The sequence below is a fragment of the Pholcus phalangioides genome, unplaced genomic scaffold, assembly GCF_987345545.1.
Source record: "Pholcus phalangioides strain wild (caught in Gottingen) unplaced genomic scaffold, Ppha-v1.0 ptg000042l_1, whole genome shotgun sequence".
NCBI lineage: Eukaryota > Metazoa > Arthropoda > Arachnida > Araneae > Pholcidae > Pholcus > Pholcus phalangioides.
Genome location: NW_028301628.1, coordinates 12,625,257 through 12,647,908, shown reverse-complemented (window position 1 = coordinate 12,647,908; position 22,652 = coordinate 12,625,257). Strand labels below are relative to the sequence as shown.

Genomic DNA, 22,652 nt, shown 5'->3' with positions numbered 1-22,652 from the left:
AAATAATATTACACAAAGTACACACCTGTACACACACCCTACAGTGAATATGGCACAGCGCAGGAAATGTAAATTCCGTGGATAAATATAAAATTTTAAATGCTATGAGCAGTGATTTATAAATTGCTGTTTCACATTGAAAATGAAATTTCAAATACAAATACAAATACAAATACAACGCCACAACAGGCAAAATGCCCAACGAGGTGGCTGATAAAAAGATGCCCATAAAAATATGGTTGTCATATGTTTCAAAAATACAGCAACCCAATTAAAAATGCAATTAACACAAATTACAAACAATATATACACATGATAAAATATTATACAATGCCCATAAAGAATACTTATGGTTGTCTTATTCTAAGAATGGATAGCTTCTCGATTTACCCCAACATGTTTATCGTATTTCTTTTTAAACGTGTCAATTGTGTTGCAATTTACTACCTCCGGGGGTAAGCTATTCCATTTATTAACAACCCTATTGGAGAAAAATTCCCTGCGACACCATAACCTTGCATTGTCCCTCACCAATCGATACTGGTGTCCCCTTGTAAAAGCAGTCGATTGGCGGTGTACTAAAAGTTCATGGTCCATCCTATCCATCCCATTGAAAATTTTGAACACTTCGATCATATCTCCTCGACACCTGCGTTCATCCAGTGTAAACATATTCAAAAAATGAAGTCTCTCTTCATACCTCAAGCCCCGTGTGCCAATAAGGACACGCGTAGCTCTTCTCTGCACCCCTTCAACCAAGTCTATGTCCCTCTGTAGGTATGGTCTCCAAAACCTTACAGCATACTCCAGTCCAGGACGAACTAAGCCTCGAAAAAGCGGAAGAATGACTTTAGGAGAACGCGAAGAGACCTTTTTGAAAATGAGACCAAGCATTCTATTCGATTTTTTGACAACCGCTGAACAATGTTCAGAAAACTTAAGTCGCTCGTCAATGAGAATTCCCAAATCGGTGACTCTAGTTGCATCCGGGATAGTGACACCATTCAACTCGTAAGAGAACCGTGGGTTGTTCGAACCAAAATGAGCGACCATGCACTTATCTACGCTAAACGTCATGCTCCATTCATTTGTCCATGCTGCAATCTTGTTTAAGTTGGTCTGGAGCAACTCCCTATCGCTTTCATTTCCGATTACCCCCATTAGCTTCACATCATCTGCGAATTTGCTAGTAATTCCATCGATACCCTGATCGAGTTTGTCGATAAAAAGTGAAAAAAGTATGGGGCCAAGGACACTTCCCTGAGGAACCCCACTTGTGACGTCTGTCCAACCAGAGAATTCCCCGTTCACCATAACTCGTTGCGACCTATCTCTTAACCACGATTCTATCCAATTCAGCAAGTTGCCCCCTATTCCAATCTCGTGTAAACGCTTCAAGAGTTTGCCATGTTGGACCCGATCGAATGCCTTCTGGAAATCAAGGTAAACAACGTCGACATTTTTGCTCTTACCCAAAGCCTTAGTCACGTAATCATAGAAGCAAAGGAGGTTAGTTACACATGACTTCCCCTTCCTGAACCCATGCTGATTATCCGACAATACATTATTCTCGTCTATCCACTTCACAAACTGCCTTTTGATGATAATTTCCAAAATTTTCGAGAGGGAGCTCGTCAAACTCAGTGGACGATAATTAGACACCACTTCTCTACTACCCTTCTTAAATATCGGAACAACGTTAGCCAGTTTCCAATCTCTCGGGACGATACCCTCAGCAACACTACTCCTGTATATCTGTGCGACTGGCCCCAACAATTCATTAGCACCTTCCCTGAGAACCCTGGGATAGATATCATCTGGTCCTGGTGCTTTGCTTGCACATACATTTCTTAGAAGATTTAGGACCTCCACGTCTTCCACTTGAATATCGTTGAGCGTTTTATTACCCCATGCAACACCCGTATATCGAATCTCATTATCTCCATTAAAAACCGACGCGAAAAAGTCATTGAAAGCACTACACATGCCTACATTGCTCTCTACTTTTGAGCCTCCTATCGAGAGGGGGCCAACTGTCCCCTTACATCCATTATTGACGTATCGAAAAAATGATTTTGGGTCAGAGCCAATGTTATCTGCCAACCTAGATTCAACTTGCTTTTTACTATCCCTTATCGCTTTCTTCAACAGTCTTCTTTTATCAGTAAACAATGATAGGTCACCTCGTCCACTTTTATACTCTCTGAATGCTCTTTTCTTTTCAAGATAAAGGTTCCGCACGCTATCCGTGAACCATAGAGGGTGTGATGTACAAACACGCTTTTTTCGAACAAAGGGTATGACGTCGTGCAAAACAGAGGACAGCTTCGTACTAAATTCTTCCCATTGACTTACCACCCCTACTGATTCCAACCGGTCTTTGAAAACTTCCGCTAACCTTCTTCGCAAAACATCAAAGTTAGTTCTCCGAAAACAAGGAACCAGTCTTTTGTTATCAACCTTACCCGAGGAAAAGTTACAGTGAAATCTGACGATACGATGATCACTGGAAGAAAACTCTTCCCCCACCGAAACATGTTCAACTAGATCCTCAGAACTAGTAAGAACTAAATCCAAAATAGCAGTACCCCTAGTGGCTTCTGATACATGCTGATACAAAAAATTTTCGAGCACCAACTTAAGAAAGTCTCTTTCATACTGATTTCCAGATGAAAGGTTCTCCCAATCAATACCCGGGTAATTGAAATCCCCTAGTATGAGAACCCTCTTTCGCTTACACATGTAGGAAATTTCATCGTGCAATTTGGCGATGTAGTTTTGATCCCTATTCGGTGGATTGTAACAAACCCCAACAATAAGCTTATGACGTCTTTTGTTCTCAAGTTCAACCCATATGGTTTCAATATCACTTCTCTGCACGTTACACTCTCTAGCCTTCAAACATGATTTCACGTATATCAACACTCCACCCCCTTTCCTATCAGATCTATTTCTCAAAAAAGTATCGTATCCGGAGATGTGTAAGAAAGATTCATCCCCATCGTTTGCCCAAGATTCTGTAATGGCTATAAGATCCAAGTCCTCCACAACTATCATAGTTTCTAAAAAATCTTTCTTATTACCCAAGCTCCTGGCATTTATTAACACACATTTTAATTTGCCCGGTGGTTTGTTGTCAATCGAGAAGCCATCCAAGTCAGAGGTGGGTAATTCCCCGTCAGTACTGTTGTGATTATCATTAACTAACCCGCATTCCCGACTACGTGGTCTGGGAGTAAAAAACCTGACCTAAGACTATCGTAAACCTCCCAGACCCCTCTCTTCAAACAATGTTGTTTCGGAAAATTATTTTAACATTAGAAGACCTTCCTTTCCTGGTGAAACTGAATGATTCGAGCATATGTCCGTTATTCCCACACTTATGTGCTTTCACTATAATAATGGAGAGCGTCTCACGAATGTCATGCAGATACGTATCAGCGAGGAAAAAGTCAATCGAGAAAAAACGTAGCCCAAGATCATCAATAAATTCCTAAGAAGTCCGACACTCGTGACGTTTGTTGTCCACTTTGGTGCCTCTACAAGAAAGACAAACTTCTTTCCTATCTCTATTTTGGCTTTCTGTCGTTCTCGCTAACCTTCTCCACATCCAGTCGCACAAAGTAAACAAAGAACACTCTTTTCTTTTTTTTCCTGCTGTCCTTTAACAACCGGTCATCGTCCACCGGATGTCAATGTGCTGCTGGAAGACTCCTTATAGGAATTGATGAATCCGCTCTACGCCTCTTTTTCTCATTGGTTATCGTAAATTTCAACATCGCTGTCTGTATTTGCGAAGCGAGATTTCCATTTGTTATGTTTGACCTCCCTCTTTCGAGAGGCGACGTCTTTAGACAACGTCTGTCCTTTTTTTAATGATGGTGAAACTGATGCATAAGCCATGCAATGTGTGTAGGCAAATACTATGATGCATAATCCGCAGACCATTTGGCTGAATATGATAAATTTATTCAAGTTTACCACTTTTACCGCCGATTATACATAATACCCAAGTGTCGTTGGCAAACATGTCAAATCGTACTAAATTCATCACATTTGCCGGTTATTACGCGTAATCGCCATCTCATATTGGTAAGTATGATAAATCGGTCCCAGTGGTGTGATAAGTTTTATCATTGAAGTGACCGTACTTATGAGCTAGAGTCTGGTCCAGATAAAATGAACTCTGTGATTCAACGAATTTTCCCGAACATCCCTGAAATAACTCCGATAATTAACTCCTATTTCACGAATCCTGAAATTGGACCTCGATATAACGGACTCCTATGCAACAACTTTTACTGTCATCCTGATGTAATGATCTCTCATTTAACAAATTTTACAATAGTACCCAGATATATTAAATTCCCACTTAACAAATTTCACAACCGTTAACAATTTAAGGCCTCTAGGATCAACAGTTCGCCAGTCAAATACCATACACCCTGTTATCTATGCACCCCTGTATATTGCGTTATCAAAGTGGCTCATGGCTCAAGCCACTTGTACAATCATGATTTTTGCACAAAATTTCTCATACACACTCCCAAGCATGCTTGCACAGAAAGTTTGCACGTGCAGGCTTGTCAAGCTTACATTTATGTGTGTAAGTGCCTTTATCTAGAACACAAATCAAATCAAATTTCATTTGCAACATACAGATATTTAGATTAAGTAAGTAATTATAAGTATATTATTACAAGTAAGTAATTATTTCCTTAGAAGCTAACTCCGCTGACACGAAATCTTTTTAGTTTAGTTCGTAAAATCGAAAATTACTTTATAACGAAATTTCATTATAAAAACAAAGTGATTTCTACATCCCCTTGGAATTCATTATAAAGGGATTCGACTGTATATAATAAATTTGGGGGCCCCTTAAAAAATGGGGCTCTGGACAATTGCCCATGTGGTTGCACATACGTAAATCGGTATAATTTAAACCAGAAATATCGAGAAATCAAATGTTCTTTCCGGAACATTTGAAAGGCCTAAATGACAGGAAAAACTGCTTGTACGTATGTGTGTGTGTGTGTGTGTGTGAGTGTGTTGGATATGAGGACACGTTAGAACAAATGATGACAGTCAATTACTGAAATGCGCCGAATCCGGAATTCTTCCGCGCCGGCGCCTAAGATACGAATGACCCTTGTCCATGTCTTTCTTGGATGTCAAGGGAAAAGATTAATAATTTATTTTCCGGGAATTCGCTTCTTTACAAGGAGGAATGAAATGCAAGGAAAACAGCCTTTCACTGGAAAGAGACTCGAATCCCTATTCATTGAGCTTTTATTTTGAAGTGAACGTTGTATTGGAAATTTGACTTGTTTGCAGGGGCGCCTCAAGCTTATCTGCCGCCCGGGTGCAAAGCCTCATGTCCCGCTCTTAAAGACGACCCTGGCGGGAGGCTGGCAGAGCACCTGCTTAGTTCGCCCTGTGATAAACCCGATTTTTGTTTCGTACAAAGCCACAAACCATTCTTTACTAAACAAAATGCACATACATAACCAATCTATTCAGCTTTACCAAAAACAAACTTTCTTAACAGCATTCATCTATTCACCAGATAGGACAACTTAATTCTTCTTCCATGTAAAATGAACTACTCCTTGAGCAGCACTGTTCCGGTTCATCCCACCAATAAGTACATAACTACGTCATTATGAACCAACCTCCAACCGCCATCAGGAAATAAATCGCTTGGACCCTAAATTATTTGCCTGTCGTAAATTCATTTCTGCTGCTCACTCATTTATTACACTCGACAAGAAGTTGCTTGTGGCATTTGTTTAACGACGATACGTCGTTGATATCGTCTACTTCCTGCGTCTTTTTTTGTTTTTACTCGGAGTTCTCGGAGAGAACACAGCATCGGATCTCTCATATCTACGGCAATTGTCAACTATGACGAACCCCATCTGTTTGTAAATGACTGCTTTAATCTTGCTTTTACATCACGTGACATTGAAAAAACCCCAGAACGTAAGATATGTAAGAGTTTTTGATGTCCTCGTTATGGTAGGTTTACGTATCTCTTCGACCGGGGTTACGTTCCGATTACGAGATATGTCACGCGCGCAAGTGGGTAGGAAATGTATGTCCGTGTATATAATTGCGAAATATTCGCCAAAGTACGTTCGCAAAGTTGAATTCCCATCTCCCACGGGTGGGACCATCGAATGCGACGCAGAATGAAATGCACACAATACGTGAGCTTTTAGTGCCAGACTCAATTTTACACCCGGCAGTTTTTTTTTAATATATTGGCTGTTGACCTCACTTTCCGGCCATATTGAGAAGTTCCTACCCTTTCATATAGACTCTCATTTCCAAACGCTTGATAATCGTCAAATGGCTCTTACATAAAAGACTGTTTACGGAAGAACCTCAAACAACCTATACTAGAGAAATTATATGAAAACTCTAAACTACATCTACTTTTTCTTACGTTTGAAATTGAAGTCAGAAATATATTTTGTGCTCCAAAACGACATTTTCTACGAGGTCACCTTTTCATTGGATTCAAAAGACGGTATAACGTTAAGTAGTACATAAAAAATGTTTTTAGAAAGATGCAGGATACTCACTATCCAGGACCTACAACTTTCTAGTAGTTGCGAAGAGGTTTTTATAATGAAGAATGGAATAACACAGACGAAAAATTCACCAACAACGATTCATCGACGAAGGGGAATTCACTAACAACGATTCGAGGGTGAAAAATTCAAGGGAAAATTCCCCAACGATCCATTTACGAAAAATTTACTAAAAACGATTCATCGACGAGGAAAATCACAAACAACGATTCACCATAAACAACTCATAGGTGGGAAATTGTTTAACAACGATTCATCAACATCGAATGCTCGATGAGAAATTTTCTAACCACGATTCATCGACGAAAAGTTCAACGGAAAATTCACACGCAACGATTTGTCGACGAAAAATTCACCAACAACAGCTCATCTGACCGAATTTCACAAACCATTCATCGACAGAAATTTCATCAACAACGATTCATCGACAGAAATTTCATCAACAACGATTCATCGACAGAAAATTCACCGACAACCACTCATCGACGAGAAATTCATCAACAATTTCACAACAACAATTCGTCAACGAGATATGCGTCGACCAATAATTTTTTAAGATTTCCAACACTTTATTTATCGATCTCGTCAATAAAAACACTACACAGCTCCTGTGAATTTTATCCACATTCTTTATAATTATAGAATGATTATGTGACTGATTGTAATTAATATGACTGCTTATAATCGATCATATAAAACCACAGAGATAGAATTAGAATTTCTCTTCCGATGAATTTTGCGTCAGTGAAGTCAACCGCCCCCCCCCCTTTTCAGATTTTTACTGTTTTTCACGCTGTTTTTGCAAGCTTCGTATCCAAATTTTGATTTTATTTTGTAAAAATATTGCATGGGTTTTCAGAATAAAGAAATAGTAAGAGAAATATTTGTTACTGTGGTAAGAACGTTAAACTCCTAGGTACATGAACATAGTTTAAAATTCATTATTTAAAATTTCAACAACAGTTTTCTTGCCAGAGAGAAAAAACGAAGCAACCTCCAGCATTTTTTGCCTCTTAACGTGTGCGCATTTTATCTGTTTACTTCGAACAATGTCTCCTAATTGGAGTAATAAAAAATTATATCAACGTCAAAGATTGTGTTTACCTACTTAGTATTACGTTCTAGAGAATATCAAAAATCTCATATGTATATATATATATACAGGGTGATCAGCGAATAAGCCCTTATTTCAAAATTAAATATCTCTACAACAAAGATCAATAGAATTATGCGGTAAACGGTACGTTTATTAGCAAAACTGTAAGAATATTGTACAGAAATTTCAAAAATTTAGTTTTTTTTTAAATTTTTTAAAATTTAAAAAAAACAAATACAAAACTGGGGTTCTGGGGTTCCGAAAATCCCCATTTGTGTGAAGAGAATCCACTCCACTGCATTCGCCTAAAGTTACTGCATGGGCTGCGGTATGCGCCAGATGCATTATCAGCCCCTTCTTCGTGCGAGAAACGATTACTGCTGAACGTTACGTAACAATTTTGGAACAATTTGTCAGCACACATGGCGCATACCGCAGCCCATGCAGTAACTTCAGGCGAATGCAGTGGTTTCTCTTCACACAAATGAGGATTTTCGGAACCCCAAAATCTCCAGTTTTTTTTTGTTTTTTTTTAAATTTTAAAAATTTTTTTAAAAAAACTAAATTTTCGAAATTTCTGTACAACATTCTTACAGTTTTGCTAATAAACGTACCGTTTACCGCATAGTTCTATTGATCTTTGTTGTAGAGATATTTAATTTTGAAATAAGGGCTTATTCGCTGATCACCCTGTATATATATATATATACTCATATGAAATGCCTTTTTAAAAAAATCTAACGCTGATAGTGATAGTTTTACATAAATTAAAGAATAGAATGTATGATACCATGATTATAGCGAGATTAAACATTTTCCTGCAAAAAATAGTGAATACTTCGCACTGAGTGCACTGTAAATATTCCGGAAAATTTTCAAGAACATGCAATGTCTTTCACTTCTTCCTTAATAACTCCCAAAACTCTGAGGATGGGGCCGTTCAAATATTACGTAAGCAAATTTTTAGCCATTTTTGACCCCTCACCCTGTCAGCAAAATTTCGTCATCAGCTCTGCCGCTCTGAATCCTAACTCATATTTTCATAAAGGGTGGTTGATGACGTAAGCATTATACAAACCTCCCTCCTCCCCCCCCCCCTTGTCATCAAAAGTCAGCAAATCGGAACCCCCCCCCCCCCCATCGATGATGACGTAATACTTGAATGGCCCCATAGTTACAAAACGCAGTTTTTAAATAGTAAAACGACCTCATGATTCTGTAAATTAGAAAATTTCCCTTCTTATTCCCTGAGAAAACATTTCCAAAGGATTGTCATCCAAATAAGCAATTTCCGTCTTGAAGGAACGAATCACGAAAATCTATCAGATAAGAAAGCGATTGATTTCCTCGAACGATCAACGAAAAATACATTCCTCTTAAATTTTTCTGAGGATGGTTTTTCAAATATCTTAGGCGAAAACATCATCGAGGATTTAAATATTTTCTCAAAGTAATATTTTTGATTCCCTATAAATATTGCTAAACAAACTGCATGTGCTTGAAAAATATGTGCCACTTAAATCTTCATTTTTACAAAATTGGGTTTGAGGTGGCCTGCAACATCAGATAACCCCGAAGGCCACATTTGGTCCGCCGGCCATGGATTTAACATATACGGCTTAGAGGGTGGGTCGGAATGGATTTCTTAAAATGAATTTTGACTGTTTACCTTTCAAATAAGATTGAATTCAACAGAAATAATAACATATAAAGGTATTTTCTTCCGAATTTTTTTTTAAATATTTTTGCATTAAAAAAATTATTTTTTTATTGTCTGAGGGGGATGGGCGCGAGCCGCCCTATGCCTCCCCCGCGCACGTCTCTGATCCCACCAATATGAGTTAGGAGGTAGGGGGGCAAAGCTGACGGGGGAGGTCAGGGTTTGCTGACGTAAATACTTGAACGACCCCCTTTCAAGCGATTGGCAACAAATTCGGATGATCTCTATAAGACGAATCGGTGATAAATATTGTAACCTCGTGCTAACCTAACCTCACGTTATTAAAAGGAAAAGAAGGGGAAAAAAAGAGTAGAAGAGAAAAACAAATGAAAGAGTAAAACTGTATAATAGATAAGTGTATGATAAGAACGTAGGTACAAAGTATACTTCTCTTTTCACACTCATCCTACCTGTTCACTTTCACCCTTATGTGTATATAAAGAGAAATATACGTCGTATGTGGGACAAAAATCACTATCAGGGTATAGAAATAATAAAGAGTAAAAAAAATGTTAGGGTTACAACAAAGCTTCGCGATGATGAGGAGAGAGGAAAGAAAACAGAGGGAACTTGTTTGGGGAATTTATTCCACTGGCATTAGGACGCAGTATCAAGTCTTTGTTCGTAAACTTGGTTAAACGTTCATCACCGCAGTCAGTTTGAAGATCAAAATTCAGAATCGCTTTTGCGTAGAAGGTGATGTCACATTCTTTCCATTTTGTACATTGAATTTGTTGGTGAATGTCCCGATTGGCGGCACAAAGTTATCGGCCACACACATGTTTTTTCCCCAAAGCATGTGTGTGGCTGGGATTTCGCTAATTTGTTGAAATATTTCGTTTGGGTTTCTTTTTTTTTACCTCGATTATTATTTTGGAATAATTTTGGACGTTAATTGCGCCGATTTGAGTTGAGCCCCAGGTTTTGGGACCTACTCGACTGAGCAGGACGTCTTTCTGACGTCCGGTTACCAGATCAAGGCGGACATCCCTAAGGAATGTAACGCATATATATATATATAAGTTATGCTAGCTTACCTCGATTATATAAGGGGTATATGTGGAAAGAAACATTACTTAAATATGTATACAGAGGCCATATCAGCTAAATTGCTCAACGAGGTGATTAAAAAAAACTCAAATTGCGGTTAATTCGCAATAAGTCGAACTCCAATAACTCGAATATCTGTTTAAGTCTAAATTTTCACTCAGCCTCGAAAGTTTTTCCGTATTTTAGTGTTAAAGTTTTCCCTTAACTCTCTCGAAGTTTTTTTCGTTTAAATCGAAGTTTTCGGGCATGAGAGAAATTTTAAAATGTAGCATTTATAGTGATAGAATTTAGCAACCTGAATTTAGCATTTGACAATAGCATTCATCAGATTTATTTAACGGGCTCATTTGTCTGCTTGACAAATGAATTATCGACAACATTATTACAGTTCATGCCGGTTAGTGTGATCACATCGGGACCAGGGATTCTACTAACAATAACCAAATAATAACACTATATCGGAAAAAAATCTCTTTCGTAATTCCTCGTTCACCATACATCCCGTTTGGTAGAATGGGACGTACTCTTAACGAATATTGGTAAAACGGGACAAGTCTGTTCCCCCCATTATTGGTTGCAAAGAATTCCATCGTTCCATTTTTTTTTTTTTTTTTAATTTTAAAACGGGACTTTTTTCCCCTTTAAGCTAAAAGCTTTTATTTTTTTATTCAGACATTGTGAGGCGTTAGAATGAAACTGTAGCACGAATTACGGTACTTTTTTAATGTACAATGCATTTCACGCATCCCTTGAGAAAAACCCTATCGGAAAAAGAAATTTGAATCTAGTCAACTGAAAAAAACTGATCAAGAACTCAAGTAAAGGGCTTCTTTTTTTCATACATTTGCCTTCTCTATGGAAAGGTCATTGCAAAAGCAGCTGCTCACGAGCATGGATCACAGCGAATACTACGGGCTGAATACGGCATTAAGTACGGAAATGTTTGTCAACATGGGAGGTTGAGAGAACACCTTCTAGCCTCCTACATATTCTTGTAGCCTGATAAAAATAACTTCTAGGGGGGAGGGGGGGAAGTTTGGTTAAATCTCAGCTGCAGAATACGCAAGAAAAAGCTCTCGACGGGAAAAAAATATCATAATATTATCCGAAGTTCCGATGCCTATAAACGAATTTTTCCCCCATATTATGGAAGTGGTCCATTCCGTTATTTTCAAAAGTGATAATAACCCGAATGACAACATTATTCATTAATGATAATGACAATACCCGAATGATAATATTATCCGTGATTTTAATAAGCCGATATCATAAACCGAAGAGCATGAATTAATAAGTGACATTTCTTACTTGCCAATAACGTTATTTCATTTCAGATGTGACATTTTGATTAAATGCTATTTGAATATATATGGATACAGGAAATCAGTGAAGTGCATGCATTTTCGCAGCTTCAATTTCATAAATAGCACTTTTACTGTTACGGTAAATGTGATAAGTCGGTTACTATGCATAATAACCGGTTATTATGCACACTTAGCAATCACTTTTATAAGGTTGATAAATTTATCACTTTCACTGGTGAATATGCATAATACCCAAGCGTTGTTGGTAAATTTGATAAATACTAAAACATTATCACTTTTACCAACAACTCTGCGTAACAACCAAGTGTCGTTGGTAAATTTAATAAATACTTGAAACTTATTGCCTTCACCTGCGATTATGCATAATACCCTAGTGTAATTGGTGAATTTGATAAATGTGAAAATATTTCTAATTGAGTCTAGTATGTGTGATGAATATAGTGGGATCCCGATGGAATATAGTGGGATCCCGATGGAATATAGTGGGATCCCGATGCAATGGTAAATTTCCCGATCGTACCCCGATATAATGGTACAATACATGTATGAATTATCACGTATATCATATAGTACGATTTGTCATGTTCAACGACGCGATGCTTTGGTATCATGCATAATCGACGGTAAAAGTGATCATTTTTTTGTACTTATTAAATCTACTAACGACACTTGGGTACTATACATAATCGCCGGTAAAAGTGAATAATTTAGGGAAATTTATCAAACTTACCAAGATGCTCGGCGATTATGCATAGTAACCGGATTTAGCACATTCACTTTTTATATTACTACCATATATTGTCGATCTTAAAGAGTTCAAGGCCCCGGGTTCCAGGAGACTCACAACATCAAGAGTAATTCATGTAATAAACATCAAATCCATAATTTTAGGGGTTCGACCCCGTTTACCCCCTACGTTTAAACACCGCTGATTTTCACCAAGTAATTTATAATTACTAAGTAATTAATTAATAATATTTTGCAATCTTATCCTTACAAAGATCTTAAAATATTAGTAAATGTATACGCACACATGCTCCAAAACATTTTGCACCACATTCAAAACCAAAAAATAAGATGCCTGAATTAATCAAATAAAAGTATAACTTACGGTGAATGGATTCTTCAAGTTATACTCAATCTTCACAGAAGAATTTTCCACAGAGAATAAGAATAAAAATCTTGTCTGAAACTTTTCTTAGAGAAGTTCAAAGACTTGCTTAGTCCAGATAATTAATATAACGGGGGTGTTACGTTATTTGATGAGAAGAGCGAAACGAGACAGAGAAGTGTCGAGAGAGAAGAGAAAGTAGCTACAACCATTTGGAATCATCAGCTGCCGACAGACCGACAAAATTTAGCGCTAAAGGAAGCTTCCCCGTATATTTCCACGATAGTTTTTGAAGTGAGCGGCGCGCGGGCGGCCATCGCAGCGCCGCCACGTGGGATGAAAAAACGCAATGTTGTTCGTTGACGCGCGGGAATGTTTTAAAATGATTGAAATTTACTGGGAGGTAAGTCGCACTCAACCACAGTCGGCCCCGCTCGAGCATGGATCCAGGGGGCGGATGGGGTGATCTCTCCTCCCAAGAGCCAAATAACATAACAGAAATTTGTTTGCCCCGTAAAATACGGGATGGATGACCTAATGCGCTTAAACAACAAGTCGATTTTCCGACATATGGATCCACCTGCTCCCGCTTCATTCGCAGCTGAAAATGCCTGCCTCCATTTCATTCGCCGCTGAAGATGTCTGTCTCGGCTTCATTAAAAGATGAAGATTCCTGCCCTCACTCCATTTACAGCTGGATGTCTGCCTCTCCAGTGCATTCGAAGCTTGAACTTGAAATACCAGACAGATACCCACGTTAACATTCCTTACGGAACCTCTAACGTAAAGGGTATTCATTCGAAGCTAAAGATATCCACCTAGGCTTCATTCGCAGCTGAATATTTCGTGCGCACGCCAGAGGATCGCCCCTCCCAGAATGATGTATAGAAATATGTCTGTCCCGTAAAATGCGGGACGATTCAGCGAACTTGCACTATTTGTCCTCACGACACATCGTCTTCTATCCGCACCTGGCCCTACTAAAACGGATATCAACGATTCCGGCACATAATGACCTATTATGCGGAGGAGCAATTAGCAGGGCGTCCTGTATAAGTCCTAATTCTACCTTTATTCCATCAACCATTCATCGTAAAGGTATGATTCTAATTCAGAAAATGCTGAAAATGTTTTCAAAAATCACTCTGCACCAGTTTCAAGAGAGGAGTGTATGTCACAACAAAATATAAATTTATATACGGTTCTTTCCTCCCCCTTCCCGTCCTCTTTCAATTATAATGCTGTTGCCCTGTCTCTTTTATTCGCCATGTCAGGTCACCTCATTTCATAAATATAGCCCCCCTCAAAAATGTCCCCTTCTGGATATTTCAATGCTTGTCAATTATAAACGGTTAATACAAATTTTGGCAGAAAAAAAAATGATACATTTTTTTCGATTTTTCTCAATCACGCAGCAGTTTCCACGCGATTGTAAAGATCAATCTTTTCTCGTCCTCGCCGATAACAAAAATAATGAGGAATTTCTTGAATGTAAAATGCAAAGAGATATATCGAATATATGAATGGAGAGGGAAATAGCTTTTTCATTATTTCCTATTTCGAAGCTATCTTCTTTACTCGTGAGTAATTGTCCTCTCGATGTGAATTGCCTGACGGACACTGAATGAGTCTCAATCGCTTATTACTATTTTTGATTCGTCGAATAACGAAGGGCTTATCATCAAATACTTTTCCCAGTGATGCAGAAAATTTCCGGTGGCAACAGATCTCTCGTATCGTAGCAACTACTCGATGCTTAATTTGCTACGATATTGTCGAGAGAGAATATTGGGCATTTCGAGCTCCATGAATACATAACAAAAAACTTTTATCGAAAAATGAAGCTAGGATTATATAAAAGTGATGTAGAGAGAGAGAGAGTAACGTGTTTGTATATAACCTAAGCCGATTGGGTTTTTTTGTTTGGCACGTCTAAGAGAAAAGTCTGCATCTTAAATCCCATAAATTTGATTACTGTACTGATTTTCGTTTATGAAATACTGTGTGGTTAAGTAAACATGCTCAATCAATTAGAAGCGATTGCAGTCCCCGTAATAAGGCTATTACTTCACCACACACCAAATTCGGCCATATCGCTGTTAAGGAGTTGAGTTCGTAGATGATATCGCTATGTATCTGTGGTCGCCTCAAGCTCGTTAGGGGAAAGGCTATATTCTTATGAATTTCTTAGCTATATATTCTTCCTCTGGATCGAACCTGGGGACCTGACAGTCAACTTCACGGTGGTAGACGAGCATCTTACCACCACGACACTCAGGCGTTTCCTTAATAAGGCTGGCGGCGACTTGAAGCAATAAACAAGATGCGTTCATTTGTCTGAATTAGCAAGACTGATCACATTGCCTGGGAAACGTCTTCCACTAGAAACTTGAGCGGTGGCAGCAGACCGGCAGATCCGAAAAATTTTGGATCTTACGCGACTTACCGGCTCTGCGCATGCGTAGTGCGGTTGTTTAAGCAATATGGTCTTTTAGGCGCCTCTCTCACTCCCCCGTCTTTTCTCTATCTCACTCCGTCTGGTCCCAGAAGACCTGCATTTATGAAGTCCATAGAAAGGGGTTGGTGCACGCAAATTTTTCAAAAAAACACATTTTCCAATTTTTAAATACTATGAAATTTTCTGCGTCTAACTGTGTTGAAAGTTTTGTTCTACCTGTAATGGAAATATTTTTAAAATATTTTAATATGAACTGCTGGTTGGCATTACACGTGCTAATGTCTTTCACTAAAATGGTTTTTTTTTCAGAACTAAGTTTTTTGTTAGATAAGGACTCTCTCTCCTTCCGTTACCAAACTGTCAACAAAACTGACTCCACCCACTGGCAGTTGATTGACATGTTAGGGGGTTTTAAAAAATATATTAAACTGTAAAAAAAAAAGCAAGGCTCGTTATTCACGAAATAGGGTTTTAAGAGGCCAGATATCTCGTAATTGCCAAAATAAAAAGCGTCAATTTAGGCGAAATATATCGTCGATGCAAGGTTTAAGCAGCACCGTAGTCAGAAACTACTTTCGAGGGGGGAGGGACGAACTGCTAGTACAATAAACTGAATTGTGAAAACCATGATACTATATATATATCAGTAATTTTCACACATTTCAGGAGTGAGGACTACTTTACTGCACAACGACTTCGGTAATATCTCCATACGCAATTTCCTACCTATCGAATTAGATGGGAAATGAAGGCGCTATCTATCGGTTGTTGTCCCAGGCTCGGTAGGTAAAGAACTTACTTTCTCTCTCTCTCTCTCTCTCTCTCTATGTTTTTCCCCCTTGATCGAACCCCTTGGTTAACCTTCATGTTGGCTTGGAGTATCTTACCACTGCACCAGTAGGAGTAGGGACTGGACCTCGACCATCTCTCTCGGCAACGGCTTCGGTTTAAATATTACTTCTTCTAGGCCAGCAAATAGTCATTAGCATTTTTGTGTTGATCAAATGCATTTGTTACCATTCATTTCAGATCACAATATTCTTCAGCCACCAACCGGCGTCGTGCATAATGATCAAAATGATAAGTTGAAAATCCCTTATCAAACAATCAATCTACTTTCAGCAAGTACCTTAAATTACAGCTCACTCTATTGCGACATCTTTCTGAATTTTTGAGACATTCAATTGGAATTTTTATATAAGTTGTACTATGTTTATCTGCAACCAAATCATGAAAAAATAAAACTGATATTTCCTGCGCATGCATAATTAAAACGCATTTATTGATTGCTCATATCTCATCAAGTACTTAATTGTTACCTTTTATAACTTTCTTTACAATTTCAATTGTATAGTGTCAAATTATATGCATGTTTCGTAAAAAAATGGTTCAAAACTCCGGTGTCATAGACAGAAAACAAGCGATAAATATTGGAACTTTTATAAAAAACATTTATGTCTTCATAAATATGTGTGCCATTTTCACGAAAATGCATACGATTATTGAACAAAGCAAGTAAAATATTCTGTGAAAAGTACAAATCGTTCGTAGCTTTTTATGATACAAAGGTTGATAAAAACCTTTTATTTTCTCTTCCTTTTTTTGTCGGTCGCCCGAAAACATTCGTGACCGAATCTGCACTTGAAAGTATGAGTTCAAATACTATGTTTGCATTCCCGAAATTAAAGAACACTGCGACGCCGTAGCTCATTGGCTCAAAACTGTCCGGTGTTGATAATAAAGTGGCCATTCAGTGTAAATGCATAATACTAGTGATGTATGAGTGCCACTGGTGATGCATGACATGGTAACACTATCATGCACGAGTGACACTAGTGATGCATGGGTGACGAGGCACAGTGATGTATGAGTTACACTAGTGATGCGTGATTGATACCAGCAATGTATACATAGATACATACACAAATACAAGGCCACAGCTCAACGAGGTGGCTGAGGAAAAAATGCCCATAACAAATACGAATTTCATACGCTTCTAAAACATACACAGCAACCCCCAATTAAAAATGCAATCAAAAACTAAAGATGCCTGGTCTTTAGTTTTTATGATTGAAACTATGAAAGTTTGTGATAGTTAGTTTAGTTTTTGTAAAACTAAAACTCTCAAAACTAAGTGACAAGACGACACAGTGATGCATGAGTGACAACTACAGTAATCATCATTACATCACTACACTAATATGTCCACTAGAGAGAATCTCAAAACCGTTCGCAATCTCTATAAACACCGTCCATACGGAATTAAATATTAGTATTGTTATCGAGTGAAAATACGAATTGTTTCGAATTTCTCGAAGAATGTTACTTAAGAATTTTTATATCGTTACGGTAAATTAACATTATATGATTATCGGCAATAATAAGAGTAGAATTGTTTACTGTTGATTGTTTGTCGGAAACAAAACTTCTTTATTTTCAGTTGGAAATTGCGTTCGTAGTTAATTATCTTAGCGTCAAACGGAATTTCCGAAGCTTAACGAAGGTGAAACGTTTTAACGTCTCACCTATTTGAGAACAGAAACGTCATCGTTTCACTTATCCCTTTAAAAGGCCGTCGAAACCCCTTGAATTTCGACAAACAACAGAAATTTAACTCTTCGACCGGAACCTTTGTTAATGGGCAACGGCACGAGGTCCATATCCGTTAATGTCTACTGATGGCTTTTTCCTTTTTCGATACAAAAAATAAAACTTTTTTTTTTTTTTTTGAAACAACGAGAAATGAACTCTTACTTCGTAGAGTCTCGGATAATGGACTGATGATTCGCCCGAAACTATCTCCCGTTCCCTCAAGAAATTCCCATTGACTTTCTTGGAATGTAACTTTTTTTTATTCCGTGTTTATTCCAAAAGAGCAGAAGCAATTACTCATTCATCATAGAGAGGAAATCTATGTTTCGGCCAAAACTATCCATCCAATTGGAAACGATACTGGTATTAATTAGTTAATCGATAATAGGAATTCCATTAAACGTTGAAAACTTGTTTTCCTTTTGTTCACTAGCAGAAGTACCGGGTGTTGTGTGTAACCGGATTTTCCGATCCTTAGAGAAATTAGAAATATCTACTTTGAAACTCACGCGACACTGTTGTCATTCATGCATCACCAGTGTCGTTGTGTCGTTCGTGTTATCGTCGTGTTCATCGCCGCGTTCCCGTTACCATGTTAGCGTGTCAATTATGCATCGCTTGTTTCGCCATGCCATGGTTGCGTCACTATAGTGTCACTCATACTACACTATACACCACTGTATTGCCATGTTAGTCATAAATCACAAGTGTCGTCGTGTCAGTCATTCATCATTAGTTTCGCCATATCATGCTTACGTCAGTAGTATAACTCATACATCACTGTTTCACCGTGTCAATCATGAATCACTAGTGTCACCATGCTAATCATGAATCACTAGTGTCACCATGCTAATCGTGAGTCACTAGTGCCACCATGCTAATCCTGAATCACTAGTGTCACCATGCTAATCATGAATCACTAGTGTCACCATGCTAATCATGAATCACTAGTGTCACCATGCTAATCATGAATCACTAGTGTCACCATGCTAATCATGCATAACTGATGTCAATCATGCATAACAAATCATGCGTGTCACTCATTTGTCACTAATGCCACTCAAGCATCACTGGATCATCGTCGCCATGTCACACATGCATACATATGCCACTTATGCATATAACTGGTGTGACTTATGCATCTCTTTACCAATCATACTTCACTAGTTTCACTGTATCGTGCATGAGTCACCCCAAGTGGCCATTCCAGACGCTCCGTGGCCATTCCAAAAACTACAGTTCAGTAATTTTCATTGAAGAAATAAAAACAAAGGCCACAGGAGCCCTGTCACAGAAATTAATTCTAGAAAAAGCTGCCGATTCAAAAATTTTGGGAGCAACTGTGCCAGAATGTTATTAGCTTAATAAATAATGCTAAATAACTACTGAATAGCATAGAAAATAATAATACTAAATTTAAAGTTTTCATATTCCTTCAAAAGTCCGTCAGAAAAACATTCCTTTTTTTTAAACATGTTTCTTACAAAATTAATGAACGCGATATATTTTCCATGCATATAATTTAGTGAACGTCGTTGAATTTAAATTTATAAAAGAGAAACGACCATCATTAATCATCCGTCACAGCTGTGAAATTAATTTCATGGATCGGGGAAGTTGCACAACAAGTGGTCTCAACAAGATGCCACCAAGACAGAGAGCGACAGGCACATGCCGAAATCAATAAACATGGCGGCTGTTCTTCTTTACACGTTACGTATTCTCCTTCAAGTGGATATTTTCTTCACGTTTTCTATAAAATGTCATTCGAAAATTTATTGAGCCATGCCATAATATTTATAGGTATAGGAATATGGATATTTAATATTTATGGAATCCATGAATGTCACGAGTTTGGCAATATATCATCCTTCTGGATCCGACCATAAAAGAAGAAAATTATACAGTATTCGAAGCTCAAGGGGGCAGCAAAAAAGTTCGAACTATCAAATTAATCTATATACTGTATCCGTAAACTGACTACATATCGCTACTTAACCACCACAGCGGCAATCCCGAGACATCTTATCTAACTTGATCCGCTTTCTTTTGGTAATCCGAAATATCTTGGGTTCTTAAAACTCTCTCATTTCGTCATTGCGGGGGCCCAAATACCGTTCTAAGTATTCTTCTCTTGATAACATGTTTTCCTTCCCCTCACCCTCCCGTCCTGTCACTCATCTGCCAGTGGGCGGAGTCAGCTTCTGTTCAAAGTCTGACAACACCCCACAGAAGATGATTTTCCTTTCAGTATACGATTAAGCGTAGCGTATAATATAAATAATAGGAGAAACAATAGTTTTTTCCCGCTCTTCCTTGTTATTTTTTATAGTCATTTTGTGTTGGGGGGAAAGCCTTTATCGCTCTACACGAAATTGGAAAGAAAAAAATATTCCTCTTGAAAATAGGTGGAAATTTCTGGAAAGTTTACTGATTTCTCTCCACTGTGGCAGTTATAATGCGGATCAGGAAAATTTTGAAAACCGCTTAAACGGTTAATCATCCATATTCACATACGATCAATAATTGATCTTAATTGCTACATTATTCCACCTCTCTGAAAAAAATCGGCATCACTGTAGAATTTCTTGACCATACTCAAAGCCCGATTTATGGAAACAGTAAACGACCATCAGTTATGAAACTGTTTCCCAAATTTTGATAATCATTTTTGTATGGTATTAATGAAATATATTTTCATTAGAATTTGTTGGAAGTACACAATTTCGATGCATTCCGACTGAACAATGTTAAAATAGGCATTAAAACATTAAAAAAATAAAATTTACAGATTAGCAATTTGAATTTTTTTTTTTTTACATGGACAGTCGTTTCTGAAATTGCTCAACAGTCATCAAAACCGTGTTGGCGGATTATTCAGAACTAATGCAACGATACTGTATTTGTTATTTACGCACTCAACATGCGAGTGATAGCTTTGAGAGAAGTACGGTTTCTAGACATATCAACCTCCACCCCCCCCCCTAAACTTGAACCTAAGGACGCATGCGCACTCATCTTCGGCTTTGAAGGGTAGTTATTAATTATCAGCATTTAGTGTTGTTTCTTCGATCTTGTTTGTTTCTGAATTGGAGTAGAAACAGATGGCCTGATTTTTTATAATGAACTCTTCTTCAGGCCCGTATTAACACATGGGCTCACCAGGCACAGCCCGGAAAGGGGCCTTCTCAGGTCCAAAGGGGGCACTATGATAAATAACAAGGGTACTTGGACAAATGCCTCATTTTTCGGAGTGGAATTTTGAGCCATTGACAGTGACCACATAATTAGGGCTTTGCTCGAGGCCCCCCCCCCCGGTGGCGGATTCATCGTTTTGTGGCCTGTGGGCTGTACAAATTTTGCCACCAATCGCCCATTCTAGTCTAGTTATCTTGACTACTCATTCCTCCACATTAGCCGTCCTGAACTGTAGCTAACTTAGAACCCCTCCCCACCGTAAATGTACTTCTGTGTCTAAGTCACACTTTTGGTCGTTCACATGCTTTCACACCCTCTAGCCCAGTGTTTCTCAACCGCCGGGCCACGGCCCGGTACTGGGCCGTGACATGAGTCATACCGGGCCACGATTGTTTCCCTTCCCCCCATTTATTTTCCATTAGTCGTGTATTTGACCGGGCCTTCCACTCACAAAAATAAATGAAACCGGGCCTCCAAAGGTTGAGAACCACTGCTCTAGGCCACTCTTTCGCCCCTCGCTCACCAGGTCATTCTTTTGATTATATGCTGGTATACTGTTTTGGTCACTCACATGCTTGCACACACACACACTCTCTCTCTCTCTCTACGGCAAGGGTGTTCAACCTTTTCGAAAGTGCGAGCCACTTAATCGGTACGAAAACGTGTCTCGGGCCACTTGAATCTGGAACACAGCAGTCGCAGATCACTTAAGGGGTCTGTAAAGGCGCCGGGCCCACTTATAAGCTCGAACTGTGCCGCGGGTCACTCAAGTGTGGATCAAGCCACAGGTCACTTGAGTGATATGGAAATGTGCCACGGAACACTTAATGGATCCAGAACTGTGCCGCAGGTCCCTTAAGATATATTTGAATGCACAGCGGGTCACTTAAGCGATCTGTAAACGTGCAGCGGGTTACTTAAGTGTTGTGCGGAACAGTGCCACGGTCTTGGATGACATTAGGGGGGTCATCACCTCCTCCGTTCCCTCCAAAAATTGTATTATTACGATAGACGGTAGGGTGGATGGGAAAAATTTGTCTCTTTCTCTTCGTTCGAAGAGCCTGCATACATTTATATAGCCGCGGTGATCTGTAAATATGAGGCTTTTTGCTTAAGTGATCTGTAAATGTGCAGTGGGATGCGAAAGTGCTCTGGACTGTGCCTCGGTAATCTGTAAATATACGGCGGGTCACTAGAGTGAACTGAAAATGTGCCGTTCAAGGGCTCTGGGAACTGTGCTGCGAGTCACTCAAGTGATCTATAAAAAGCGCCGCGGTTCACTTAAATAATCTGATAATGTGCCGCTTTGAGAAAATTAGGTTTGAAGTCACGGGCCACATCAGATGACTTCGAGGGTCACACGTGGGCCATGGGTTGAGAATGTATGCTCAGACGTCCCCATTTATGAGGACATTTTCTCACTTTGCTGCAATTCTAAGCGACCTCAAAACATTTTTGCGACATTAGTCCTTATATTTTCAAAATTCCGCAATTAAATCCTTTCTT

The 22,652-nt window shown here is 38.7% G+C and overlaps 1 protein-coding gene across 1 annotated transcript in view; it reads right to left on the bottom strand.

The window, feature by feature from the left end:
* LOC149064491 (uncharacterized) overlaps window positions 1-13,194 on the bottom strand; it is a 117,861-nt gene extending 104,667 nt beyond the window's left edge. Inside the window, exon 1 of the mRNA XM_089254758.1 lies at window positions 12,899-13,194. The gene's annotated coding sequence lies outside the window, so the exon portion shown is untranslated. The remainder of the gene's footprint in view (window positions 1-12,898) is intronic.
* Window positions 13,195-22,652: the final 9,458 nt, after the last annotated feature.